Below are 13,787 nucleotides of genomic sequence, written 5' to 3' on the forward strand. Positions count from 1 at the left end.
GATGTATCAGGTCAGACCAGCTGAAAAAACACATTTAGGGAATAATGCATAGGAAATATCAAGGACCAGGAGAAGGAACCAAACTGCTGAGCCACACTTGTGAAGAAATGAGATTTTTAACAATAAGACATGTCAAGAAACCTAATAGTCCCAAGCTGACCAGAGAGGGCACTTGGACCTATTGAAAATAGTGCCTCTGTGTCATGTGCCAATTTTCAACCACACAATTGTGCAATTTTGTTTGTGTTTAGGTGGAACATTGCAAACAAACAAATGCTGATGGAACATGAGCTAAGCCCAAACTAACTGCGAAAAATGCTTGTAAGCTTGGATGCTAGAAATCCAAAAAGGAGGAAAGAAATCAAAAGCAGAGCGGGTCCTCTGCCTGATTCGCCTTTTGTCTGAGCAAACTGGAGCTACTTGGCATCTCAGAGTGACCCATCCACCCCTGCCTCTAGTCCACACCATGAGCCATCAAATAGCCGCTTATTTACTATTCAACTTCTTACAACTGCTTTGTACTCAGTTTAGGCTGTTGCTTCTTTGTTTTCTGAGTGACAGTTTGGGAGACAGATGCATTTCTTACAAAGAGGACTGCCTTTATAAACAAAAACAAAAAATGGAAGGATGCGTTCTTCTGCCCCAAAGAAACTGCTCTGTGTCCTAATTTAGGAAAGGAGTAAGTGGATGAAAAAATGTGTTAGCATAATAACAGATTTGAACTCTAAATAGCTAATTGGGGCCCAAACACATTACCTAGCAAATGATAAAATGACAGCAGAACAACAAATTATTTTAAAGGCGTTTGAGGCAGTGGGAGAGAAAGATTTCTTGTTCCCATCCAAATGGATTAAGATAGGAAAGAGATGATGATAACTTGTTCAAGTTCTGCAAAGCACATGCCATACCCACGGACCTTCAAGGTACAGCTCTGACGAACCTTGACAATGCCCTTGTTCAGTGGGAGGTAGAGAAGTAGCCTTTGGCTTTTTACCTCCAAGAGCTTTTTGTTGCAGGAGCTAGGAACAGGAACACTTGAATTTTAATTTCTTGATAAAATGAAGTCTATCCATTTTACATTTGTGGTTTTAACTATGGAATGATGTGAAATGTCAGTGCCTTGTTATTAGGAGATGCTGTGTTAGACATTTTCTTTGATTTTATTATAATACAGCTATCAGGAAAGGAACTTCTGTTAGGTTTCTTCTTCCCAACTACCCCTGGATCCCAGCATTTTTTTTTGGTCTTCATATAAAATGAAGAACAATATTTTTTTTCATATACCATCTCAGTACTTTACATTTAAAAAAATAATTCATCATACCTTTGTAGTTATATTTTTATTAAAACAGGATATGTATTAGTCACTGTTTAGCATGTCCAATGAATTATAGCTTATTGGGGATTTATTTTAAATATAAAGATCATCAATAAAAAATGAGTTAAAGCATTTTTAAGTGAGCCAAATTTAAGATGTATCTAGCAAAATATATTTTTTGAGTAATAAAAGGAAACAGCTACTGAAACTGCCATCATCTTTTACAATAAATACTGTTTTTATTGAAGGCTGTCATATAATTAAGTTAAATATTTAAATTGAAATGTCACTGTTAATTGATGCAGTCCTCTGATACTGCTTAAGTGTTTTGATTTTAAGGAAGAATCTGTGAACATGAAATCAATAGGTTTAAGAGGTGGATATACTGTTATCATTTCATAATTATATGCATATAAAATATATGTATACACAACATAATATAAAAATATTTGTATAATGCGTATGGCATAATATATAATGTATAGCAAAGTACATAACATTATATGTTGTAAAATGTTTGGTAACTCATATAATTAATTATAAATTACAATCAATTTAATATTATATAATAAGAGTCTGGGAATATTTTGAGAGTATATTAATAACACTGTTATGACAAGAGCCTACCAGAGCAGTAATTATTTGTAGAGTCATCTTGTGTTTCTTAATTATCAAGAGGAAAATATTATTTAAATTGTACATTCATTAAAGAAGAAAGAGATGTACACTGATGGATTTTAGGCGCCCTAACATTTCAGAGTGCCAGGAGCTCTTGGCTTCATAGTAAACATCTAGCCTGGCTGAAAGGTAAATAGCTTCAACTAATATTTATCCTTTTCGGTTTTATACAAAGAATAAATGGCCTAAAAGTATTGAACTTCCCCAGAATCAATTCCTTATAAACTTTTTCTATGGGTTAGAAATGTATGAGATCCAAAGCCAGGTCCTCTCTTTATAAATAATTCTTTTCACTTTCAGAAATAATAGAGCGTCAATGTGTCAGAAGTACTGATATTCTAAGTATTTACCACCTAATACTAGTAAAACAGCTTAATCCATTTTGATGTTGCTGATTCCTGGGAATGTGAAGTGCTTTTGTGTGTGACCCACACCCAGACGCACCATGCCACCTGCTCAAGGAAGAGTGCGATTCGAATGAGCTAAACAATTTCACTTCACCCAAACCTGTTTGCTCCGAGTCATAGCACAGCTGACGTGGGTTGAAAAATGAACACCTTGATGAACTGATCTAGTTCAGTGTACCCAAAGGCTGTTTGTGAGACACAGTCCCAGAAAGTTCATCTGCCTCTCAGCCCTGCGGAGCTGGCGATGTGGCTTGTCACAGAGTTGCTTTTAGCTTATGTGATTGCTCGCTCCACATGCTGCCATTTACAGTACACGGTATACAGTAAATCTATTTTTTGTCAAGATGGGCTGGGTTTTCACAGCTCTTCACATGACATCCAGTCACTCTTCTTGGCTCTTAATGCTTAACATGGTGTAGTCTTGATTTTTGGCTGATTGCCTCCAATATGTTCAATTTTGGATGATTTTTTTCATGTACGTTTGTGAAAGGATGTCCTAGAAATGTGAAAAATGCATAGGTTTCCTTAAAGGGCTTGCAGGCATCGGTCTGCTTCCCTGGGCATCATTTTGCAACTGTAATGTTTTCTCGAGTGTTAATGACATGCCCTCAGTAGGCACTGGAGAACATTCAGGAGGCAGATAAAAGTAGGCTGAGGAAATACGAGTGGCTGTCTCTGGGGAGTGGAATTAGGAGTAGAAGTGGATAGAGGCATACTTTTCATTATGCAGTTTATCTGTTTGCACCATTTTTCTTTTAACCTAGTTTGTGTCTCATTATGACAATTAAAAATATAAATTAAGAGAAAATAATAAATATTTCTAATATTGTCATTGTTAAAATCACCTCAGCCTGTTACTCATGTTTTTATAATAGCACTGAACTCCATGAACACAAGTTCCAGTGAATTACACTGTGTTCTTTCCTGAGCTTTAACTTGACAATCTCATTTCTCAATAGTTTTGTTTGGCATTTCCATGTGGACACTGTGTTTTTAGTTCCCACCTTCCATCCCCATGGTTTATTTCAACTTCGGGACACTTCTTTCTGATATATGTATAGGGTTTTATCTGTGTATTATTAATGCAGTTTGGGGTTATCTGAATTGTCCAGGAAAATGTTCTAGGACACACTCCTGACCAAATGCCTTTTAGAACTTACTTAACTGGAGCTTAGGTCAGTTGGTTATGAATCTGCATTACCTAGGGCACCATGTCACTAAAAAAAGTAACCAATAGCTTACTCAAAGATGAAATTTAAGTGGGAACCTGAACTGATTTACAGAAAATTTGATGCTTTAAATTTTTTAATATTTAAAATGATCACATATAAAAATTATCTGCAAGAAATCAGAGAATCAGTGTTAGGAAATTCAATATTTAATACTGGATCTCTTTTCTCTCTCATGTTTCCATTTTTGTTTGATTTGTATTTGAATATTTGTGAGAAAAGTGTGCACACCAGTTCAGTTTCTTTTTTCATTCTCCTGAGTCAGACGATGTTACCAGATACAAAGATATAGATCGAGGTAATAAGAGGATGCTGATACATGTGACAAGAGTTGCATAAATTATGTACCCTAAGTTGACTATTTTTAATTGACCTAAATAAAGTCCTCTAGTTAAAAAAAAAAAATAGAAGACAAATAAATTTTCAAATGTGGGAGAGTTCTATGCCTAACCAGTTGACCAGAAAACATGGAATAGCAGCAGAGTAAGAAAAGAAAGGGAGGGGACTTAACTTGGGAATCTGCTAATCTTGCCACCTGAATGATTAAGGGATTGGACTGGGTGACATTTCATGTTCTTCCTATTCCTAAATTCCATAAGAAAATCAGCGTTCCAAAGTTAGGGGCACTCTGCCTCTCCTGTGCCTAACACAGGGGCACTTACTAAATCTGCTTAAGAAGAGTAAACCAGGGGCAAGGTAACAAGAGAGAATGAATCTCAACTACACTGTAAATAATGGACAGCAAGATTAAGAACGCCCCTGTAAACAGATTAGACAACATCCCACCATGCCAAACTCTCAGGCATAGTTGCATTGGCAGTCCATGGGCAGGTATGCACACATACACACAAATACCATTTATGGTGATTCATCAAGGCCTTTACCGACATTGAAAATCTATAGGATGTGTGCCATAGGCAGAAGTACAAACTGGCTTGGAGATTTCATTAAAATAGGTTAAACTTAGAAAGTTGTTTAGTCTAATATATCACTAATCAATCACTCAGTAACTGAGAAGCAGGAACTGTGTTTATGGAGGGTTATGTATGCGGCCATTCAATTAGCTGAGTTCTCTGAATCTGAGAAAAACTGAGATCCAGGCAAGATCTTGGATCATCTGGACAGTTAATCTAGACTTTCAAATTATAGAACTATGCTAGTAATCACAGCACTAGGCATTGTATCTGCATTTATCAAATACGTGCCAGGCATCATAGTAAGTTTTCTATACACATTTGCACCTAAGAGGTAGACACTGTGATTTAGGGCCATTTTATAGACAAATGAACAGAGGCTTCACACTCAGTTGACATATTTTTATTGAATGACTACAATCTTACAGGACACATGCCGAGTGCCGAATCCATGGTGACGAATCAGACAGGTTGAAAGAGTGCTTGATCAGGCCTGTCTTGTTTGGTTCCTCCAGGGCCAAGTCATGAAGCAAATAAAGCAGTGCACAGGGCTCTGAACAAGTCAGTGTTGGGTCATTGAAGTACACCTGTGCATGCATGAAGCTTAGTGGTTGTTTCAGTTCAGTTCAGTTGCTCAGTCGTGTTTGATTCTTTGTGACCCCGTGAATCGCACCATGCCAGGCCTCCCTGTCCACCACCAACTCCTGGAGTTTACTCAAACTCATGTCCATTGAGTCGGTGATGCCAGCCAGCCATCTCATCCTCTGTCGTCCCCTTCTCCTCCTGCCCCCAATCCCTCCCAGCATCAGAGTCTTTTCCAATGAGTCAACTCTTCGCATGAGGTGGCCAAAGTATAGGAGTTTCAGCTTTAGCATCAGTCCTTCCAAAGAACACCCAGGGCTGATCTCCTTTAGAATGGACTGGTTGGATCTCCGTGCAGTCCAAGGGACTCTCAAGAGTCTTCTCCAATACCACAGTTCAAAAGCATCAATTCTTTGGTTCCCAGCTTTCTTCACAGTCCAACTCTCACATCCATACATGACCAAGTGGTTGTTTGCTGACTCACAAATACTGTAACACAAACTATATTTATACCCAATCTGGACGGTTAGATTCAAGAATATGAGGTTAGATGCAAACACAATTGTTTCAGGATGGCATGGCAGGGAACATAGGAATGTTGATTAACACAGCCATGAAATTCTTTGCACAATGTGATGACACTGTCACCTCATTTAGCTTAATTATTACACCCCACAGAGTGTCTCAGGAAGGAACTTAGAAAGATCCAAAAATCACACTCATCCAATATGCTGTTACCTCCTGCCCTTGTTTATTTTCCCCAAGCTTGATGCAGTGAAGTGGAATTTGCATCAAATCTATGTGTCTGAGTGTTCTCAATTCTCAAATACATGTTCCTGTTGAACCAACCTAGTCCCTGATCTCAGAAAGCTTACAGTCTTTTTTTTTTTTTTTTTACATTTTAAAAGTGAGTTTTAATAATTTAATTACACTTATTTATATATCCAAGGTGAGCACAAACAGATTTATTAGAAAGAGGACCCACTGGTATGCTAATTGGTCATGTGCTCAAAGATCTATGAAGTCATCTCACTATTTTGTATTAGTTTAAGGGCCAGAGAGGGTGAGATTAGTTGGGTTATGTCAGCCATGAAATTCTTTACTAATAGTATGGGAATTTCCCCACTCTCAGAGACCTTACATTTTTTTTAGGAAAGATTCTGTGTTACTGCATGCTTGCTCAGTCGTGTCTGACTCTTTGCAACCTCATGGACTGTAGCCCACCAGGCTCCTCTGTCCATGGGATCTCCCAGGCAAGAATCATGAAGTTTCCATTTCCTACTCCAGGGGTTCTTCCTGACTCAGGGATTTAACCCAAGTCTTCCTGTGTCTCCTGCTTTGTCAGGCAGATTCTTTACTAGTGAACCACCTAGGAGGCTCCATTTTAGGGAAGATAGATGGTTAAAACAGTCAACAAAATAAAAATCCTGTGAAAGGCAAAACTACAGTGATAGAAAGCAGAGGATAGGAACTGACTGCAATTGGGCACAAAGAAATCGTCTGGATGATGGAAATGTTCTGTATCCCAATGGTCATGATGGTCTTGAGATTCAATATATTTGTCAAAATGTATAAAGATGTACATTTAAAATCATTGAATTTTATTGTAAAGAAATTATATTTCAATAAAGCTGGCAAAAATTGCAACAAACTTTGTAATTTTAATATTATTTTCAATAAAAAATATTTGGGATTTTTAATTTTTTAAAATTTATATATACATATATATCTATCTATATACATATAAGTATACAAGTATACAGTTTTAAAAAACATACATGACAAATAAAACTATGAGTGTGTACATATACATGCATGTACATATTTAAGACATTTCTAATTTGCTTAAAATTATATATAAGTGTATATACATATGTACATACATATGTATGTATATGTACATATGTATATCACATTTTGAAAAAGTGATATTTAAAACTAGAGTTTAGGAGGTCTTGAAGAATGTCCTCCTTTAGATTTAATGTAAGCAATAAATTCAAAATATATTATTCTTGAGAATAATCAAGAGTTCTTTATAGGTTTCCTCATTGAGTAGCAAAATCTTTTAGAATGGGTTTTATAGACTTACTTCTAAAACAGACAAGGGTATAGCTTTCATAGTACTTATTAAAGTATTTACATATAAGGAAAAAACAAATGAGATCAAAATTATAAAATTTGATAAATGTTTTGAAAGAGAAGTATCAGAGTACTAGGAAGAGTCTGGAAAAATAAAATTATTTATTTTTTAAAACTAGCAAATTATTTTCAATACTAATGTTTACTGAAAATAAAAAGTAAGTGTTGAAAAAAAATTGTATAACTTTATACAAGTTATAAAGTGTGGGTTTAGAAATAAACTAGTTTTCCTGTGGAAAGTTCAGAAAGCTTAGATGTCTAAACTTGCTTATAGCTGACTTCTCATAAAGACACGGCACATAATTTTTTTTTTTCTTTTGATATGTTTCCTTTTTACTACATCTCTTTAACTGATTATCTCTAGACCAGCAAGAAATGGACCATAATACTGACAATCATGCATACTTTTCACTAGTATCTTTGTTTCTTTTTATAAAGACAATCATGCAAAATATTAAATTATTTTAAAAGAGTTTCCATATTTAACATAATGTGCTAATGACTATCACACACTTGCCTGAGAAATGGTAAGGATATGAAAACTGGCTTCATTAGACGGAGACTATTACTGAGGAGGAGACAAGCGCCAATGTCTCATTAAAGGGTTACATATTGTGAAACAGAACAAGGTAATACTATGTGATTTTATATAGAAAAACACTATAGGGTAAAAACATTGACATGTTCAGTTAAAAATAATCCTTCAAAAGGCCAAAGTTAACAGTTAAAACCACTTTTTATCTAGAAATTGGCAAAAGATTTATCTAAAATGTTTATATTTTTGCCACTCCATAAATCAAAATTAGTTTTCCATTAAAAAAATTGGATCAGAGATGATGATCTTCTTGCCAATTTTTAGCTAAATGCAAATGGAAACATCTGAGATTTTAAACTGAAAACCGAAGTTTATAGATATATAGTAAAACTACTGCCTGTGAGTGTTACATTGTGAGATCTGAGTAGCATATGAGGTTATGAGTTACCAATAATTTCAGATATATTGATTTCCTTACATTAAACTTATAAACACAAACCCAAAGCTTAGATTTGTATTATTGTGTTTATTATGTTATTTCTACCCTTTAATATTGATGCAATGATAGTGTAACTTCTATTTATTCTTCACATTTCAACTCATAACTTTCTGGGCTCCCAAAACAAGGCCGGATGCTGGTTATCTGCCCTTCATAGCACCATATGTCTTTCCTTTGTAGGTCTTGAATTTTTACCTGCCTTTGCCCTTGTGTTACTATTTGATGAATAAGCTTGTAAGCTACACAAGAGATCACATGTGGTTTTTAGTCACTGTTTCATCCCTAGCTAGCACCTAATATTACGTCCAGGGCATAGTAGACACTTAGCAAACATTTATTAAATGAATGAAATCTGATTGCCACAACACTACTTCTATGATTTTTTAAAAATATGACCAATGATTTAGTAATGACTCTATTACCTTTAGGAGAAGGCAATGGCACCCCACTCCAGTACTCTTGCCTGGAAAATCCCATGGACGGAGGAGCCTGGATGGCTGCAGTCCATGGGGTCGCTGAGGGTCGGACACAACTGAGCGACTTCACTTTCACTTTTCACTTTCATGCATTGGAGAAGGAAATGGCAACCCACTCCAGTGTTCTTGCCTGGAGAATCCCAGGGACGGGGGAGCCTGCTGGGCTGCTGTCTATGGGGTCGCACAGAGTCAGATACGACTGAAGTGACTTAGCAGCTATTACCTTTAGGTTTTTCTCTTCTGTACTTCCCAAGTGTTATCTGCCTTAAATGTTTCAGACCAGCAAATTGTACCCTGTGCCTCAGGCTAGTGGTTTTCTCTCTGCTTTCCATATTCCTTCCCCAGCCTGTGAATGTGACCATGGACAAGGGAATGCTGAGGTGTTAGGCCTTCTGCCTTGTTATGGCATATTTTTCACCTGGACTCCACTATCAGAATCCTCTCTCCTAACTCTAGTGAAGGTTCCAAGTTTGTGGAAGAGAAAGCAAAACTCTTTCACCCTAAAACAGTTTTGAGGTTTTACAATCCTAATAAAATGACAGAAGAACGCTATATTAAAATGTTTTTTGTTTCTTGAAAAACTCTGTACTTTTAAAAATGAACTAGCTGCAGATCACCTTGATCAAGTTACTAAGGTCTATGCAAGCAACAAATGACATTCAGAATATAGATGGTCTTTGGGCTTAAATGAATTGGTCCCAGACTTCTACTGATATCCTTCCACTTACAACCGTTGTCAGTAGCTGCAGTGTGTATTTACACTGACAGGGCATAACCAGACTAGGGATGTGTAAAATAGATAACCGGGTCCTAGTATTTTGATGGACAAAGCACATTTGATGAGGTGGAAAGTCAATGAACACAGAAGAAATTATTGGCAGCAGTATAACCTCAATGAGATTCAGTTCTCCCCTGGGACAGAAAAAAAGAACACTAACATGAAAACCAAAATATAGCTTTTACCGTGGGCCATAAAGACAGCAATAGAAAAGAGTCATTCTTGATGATCGATTTCATTTACCCAATGTAGGTCCATTGTGGTAAAAAGAATGATTTTTACCAAAAGACATCAAACTTTGAACAAATGAGCTCATTTCCATCATGTTGACAAGTCTTAAGTCATGCGATATGCTGAAATATGCATCCCAAAGCTCCATTATAGAATCATTAAACTGATTTCTTCACCAAAATATATATCTTTTTCTTTTTAAATTTTAAAGGGGAAGACAGGTGGCTAAAGACTAATACATTTTAAAAGAACTGATGGGATCTAGCCAGCTCCCTCCTTGTCACACAACTCTGAATGATTAGGGGTACTGACTGCCAAATGTGTTTAAAAACTCATTTGAAATGAAGAAAAGACTCAGAAATAAACAAAAAGAGAAGGGAGGAAGGGGACATTTTAATTTTACATTTTTTTTCTTTCTTTATTTTTAAAAGGAGAAATAAAGCTGTTCTTTTATTAAAAAATGGCAAAGTCATATTGAGGTAGGCTGAACACTTATGTTTTAATTCTAAAGTCTGAAGGAATTTTTAGTTGTTGCTATTGACCTATAGATAGGAAGTTAGCAGGAGATTCGATGATGAGATTTTAACATTTATAATATTATAAAACTTCTTTCATACAGATTTCTATCAAGGTGTCTGCAAAAGTAATAGCTCTGTGACTAAAGCATGTAGAAGTATGATAGCGCTGAAGTATTAAGAAAGTAATGCTTTTATATGCTTAAATGTGTAAGTCACATTCATCAAATATGTGTCTGTATTGAAATATAGAATATAAATATACCAGTGCAAAGATACATTCATACAAATATATATATTATACGTAATATATGTTATAGATATGTGCTGAAATACATAGTTTAAAAGTCACATGTGTCTTTTCTAGTATTTTTACTGTTCATTCAATAGCTCTCCCTCTAGCCCAGAAGAAAAGGAGACATTTTTCAAGAGAAGTTAGAAGCTATTTGAAAATGAATGGAATCCTGAGTTTTCCAACATGGTAGAAGAAATGTTGATGGCATGTAAAAGGTATTTTGGAATATATTTGAATGCTTATTATTTCTGTAAGTGTAGGAAGACACATGCGCATGGGTTGGGGTCAAGAATGTTCTCATTGCCCCAGTGTGTAGGACCCAAATCGGCCATGGTCCATTTGAACGGTGACACTCCTTTAAAAATAAAGGACTTGCACTGCAATTACCAATCTGCCTGGGCACGTACATAAAGAGAGCTGACAAATGATAAAGGAAATTGGAAAGGTTGAGAGGATGAAGTCAATAATAGATTTATCTCCAGACATTTAGCACTTGAAGTGCATCTGTTATACAATATGTAGACATATTTTACAGCAAATTTGGAGATACTGTGAGCCCACTGGGAAGGGACAATATCTAATTTTATATTCTATATAATTCTGAGCATAACTTTGGTGCTTAATCAGTAAGAGCAGGAGGTACCCCCTTGTGCTTACAAAAGAAGAAATGCATGAAAAGAATATGGGGACATAACCTGAGGTTCTGTAGGCAGTAACAGTGTGGAAGAATGGTGCAAAAAAAGAGCAAAGCCAAATGCAAAATAAGAGAGTTATATTTTATGTGCAGCATGAGAAGATTGTATTCTGAAAGTTTTTTTGATCATTAAAAGTCAAAATTTATATTTTTTCCCAAACTCAAAAACAGTTATTACAAGTTTTTATTCTTAAACAGTACAAAAGTTCAGTAATAAACTGAAAACGATTTTTAACTTTCATTGGAATTCATTTTGGAAGCAATTTCATGCTGGTTTGAACATTATTTCCCCCCAAGAATTTGTCTTGTTCTTTCAAAAAATTTATGTTATTTCATGAATTCTGCAAATACTATTAATCATAGATATTGTAACATTTTTTGTTTTTATATTTCTAGTATTTAAAATAATATGGCCTCATTTATAACATGTGTGGAAAAAAAATTAAGCCTATTTATGTATGTATAATAGAGAAATTTCTATTTTACTATCCATGTTTTTCACCTATTTATTTTCTTTCCTTAACCACTCATGTATGCAAAAACACACATCTTGACTTTAATTTTATTTAATTTTGTATAAGTTTGTCCAGTATAGTTAAAATCATGTGAAAAGACTAAAATGGAAAAATATTAAAAAAAAATTCTTGCATCATAGCTTATTGCCCCAAGAAAGAAAAAAAATATGCTTTGGCCCTGTTGTTACTTCTTCTATAGTATGTGATGCTAAATCAGTCAATTCAGCTAAAAAATGTTTACCCAAAGGAGTTACTTATGGCTTTTTAACTGAAACAGGCAGTTGGCTGATTTTTGCCCTGCCATCTCCCCACACACTTAATTTTGTAGCCACTGTGTAAATTTCTAAAGTCTCTGTTTTAGTCGTCAATTAAAATGAATTATGCCCCTTTGTTGTTGGAGGAGGTTATTTGACATTATGAAGAGGGCTTGGTACCCAGAACCTTGATATGGGAGGGTTTTCTGGTCTTATTGAGAAGCCCGTTGCTTAGCTTTCAGTGGTGTGATACCATTCCTTTCCCAAACCACAGCACTCTGTTCTGTCTTGAGAGTTCATAGGTGTATGTTTTTTAAAAGGCATTCTACATCAGAATGATCTGTCTTAGAGAGTAACTCCAAAATGGAGTGTGGCTAGACGTAGCTTACAGTCTTTTCACTTACCTACTGCCTGTAGTTCACATGTATTAAAAGTTTCTGGTAAGAAAAATGACAAACTTCTCACAATCTGATGCAGCAATTTAAAAAGATTTACCAAGCTTGTTACTACTTATTTTTAGTGCTTTCTTAAAGTTATATCAATTCATTCTCTTTCCCCTACTTCCTTCTTTTGAAAAATCAAATATCAAATATATACATGCTGTCCATGGCACTAATAACAGAGAAAAAGCTTAGGAGTAATTTTAACATCTAAGATTTCCCTTTTTAGAAAAGCTTAAATTTTTTTCCGATTTTAATATTTAAAGTAGATATCATGATTTAGATCTTGGTTAAAACAAATAGTTTCTCTTAAGAGAATTTTTAAAAAAGGAAAATGAGATCCTGGCATTATCTCTGCTGATCTTAAGCTAACAACTGGGAAAAAGCACAGAAAACATGAAGAGTTGCTGATTCTTTTTTCTGAAGACATATTGTAGCATCCCCTTTGGAACTTGTATGCTGGTAAAATCCAGCTACATTACTGGACAGTTGTTCAAAAGAGGAATTGTACAACAGTGTTTTAAAGAAAGAGTTCTCTAATAGATTCAAGGCCATTCTCTTTTACATTAAGAAGGGAATCAAGACAACAAACAGTTCTACCATAGCTTAACTGTATTTTATTTAAGCTTTCAACTGTTATGTGGATCAAAGCAACCTTAGAACTCACAACACAAACTGACTAGACTATACTCTTGATTAGTTCCTTTCCATTAAGCAAAATAGAAATTCCTCAAAATCCTCAGCAAATCGATCTTCGAAAATAGTGGGGAAAACAAAGTATACAGTTTAATGTACTATTAAGAAAACACAATAACCAGTAGGACCCTCTTCTAAGTCTTAGCAGTGAACTAAAGAAGATATAACATTCAATTGTGTACTGGATACCAGCTATATTTTGCAGCTGTATAGTATTACTTTTAAATAAAATATGAGGGAAAAGAGCCAAATAGAACTTTCTGAAAGAAATAGAGAACAGAATGTATGTTCAATAAGCTGAGATTTTAGTGTGCTTGACATAAAATAAAAATACACAACTGTGATTTAGAGAATGGTTAGGCAAGATTATTATGTGCTCCTGGATACTCAGAAAACTGTGTCCAGATCCATTTTATCTTATAGGTCCCTGAAGTCCTGTGTGTGTCTTCTTACGTGAACATGAAGAATTCTGGACTAGACACTGTGGATGCACCGAGAGAATGAATTGGGGATTATTTTATAAACAAAATTTCAGTAAGAAAAAGAAGCAATCCGAATTTTTGTTTTGAAATCTTGCAAGTAGATAAGGAAG

Source organism: Bubalus bubalis, chromosome 2 (genome assembly GCF_019923935.1).
Source record: "Bubalus bubalis isolate 160015118507 breed Murrah chromosome 2, NDDB_SH_1, whole genome shotgun sequence".
In the NCBI taxonomy this organism is placed as follows: Eukaryota; Metazoa; Chordata; class Mammalia; order Artiodactyla; family Bovidae; genus Bubalus; species Bubalus bubalis.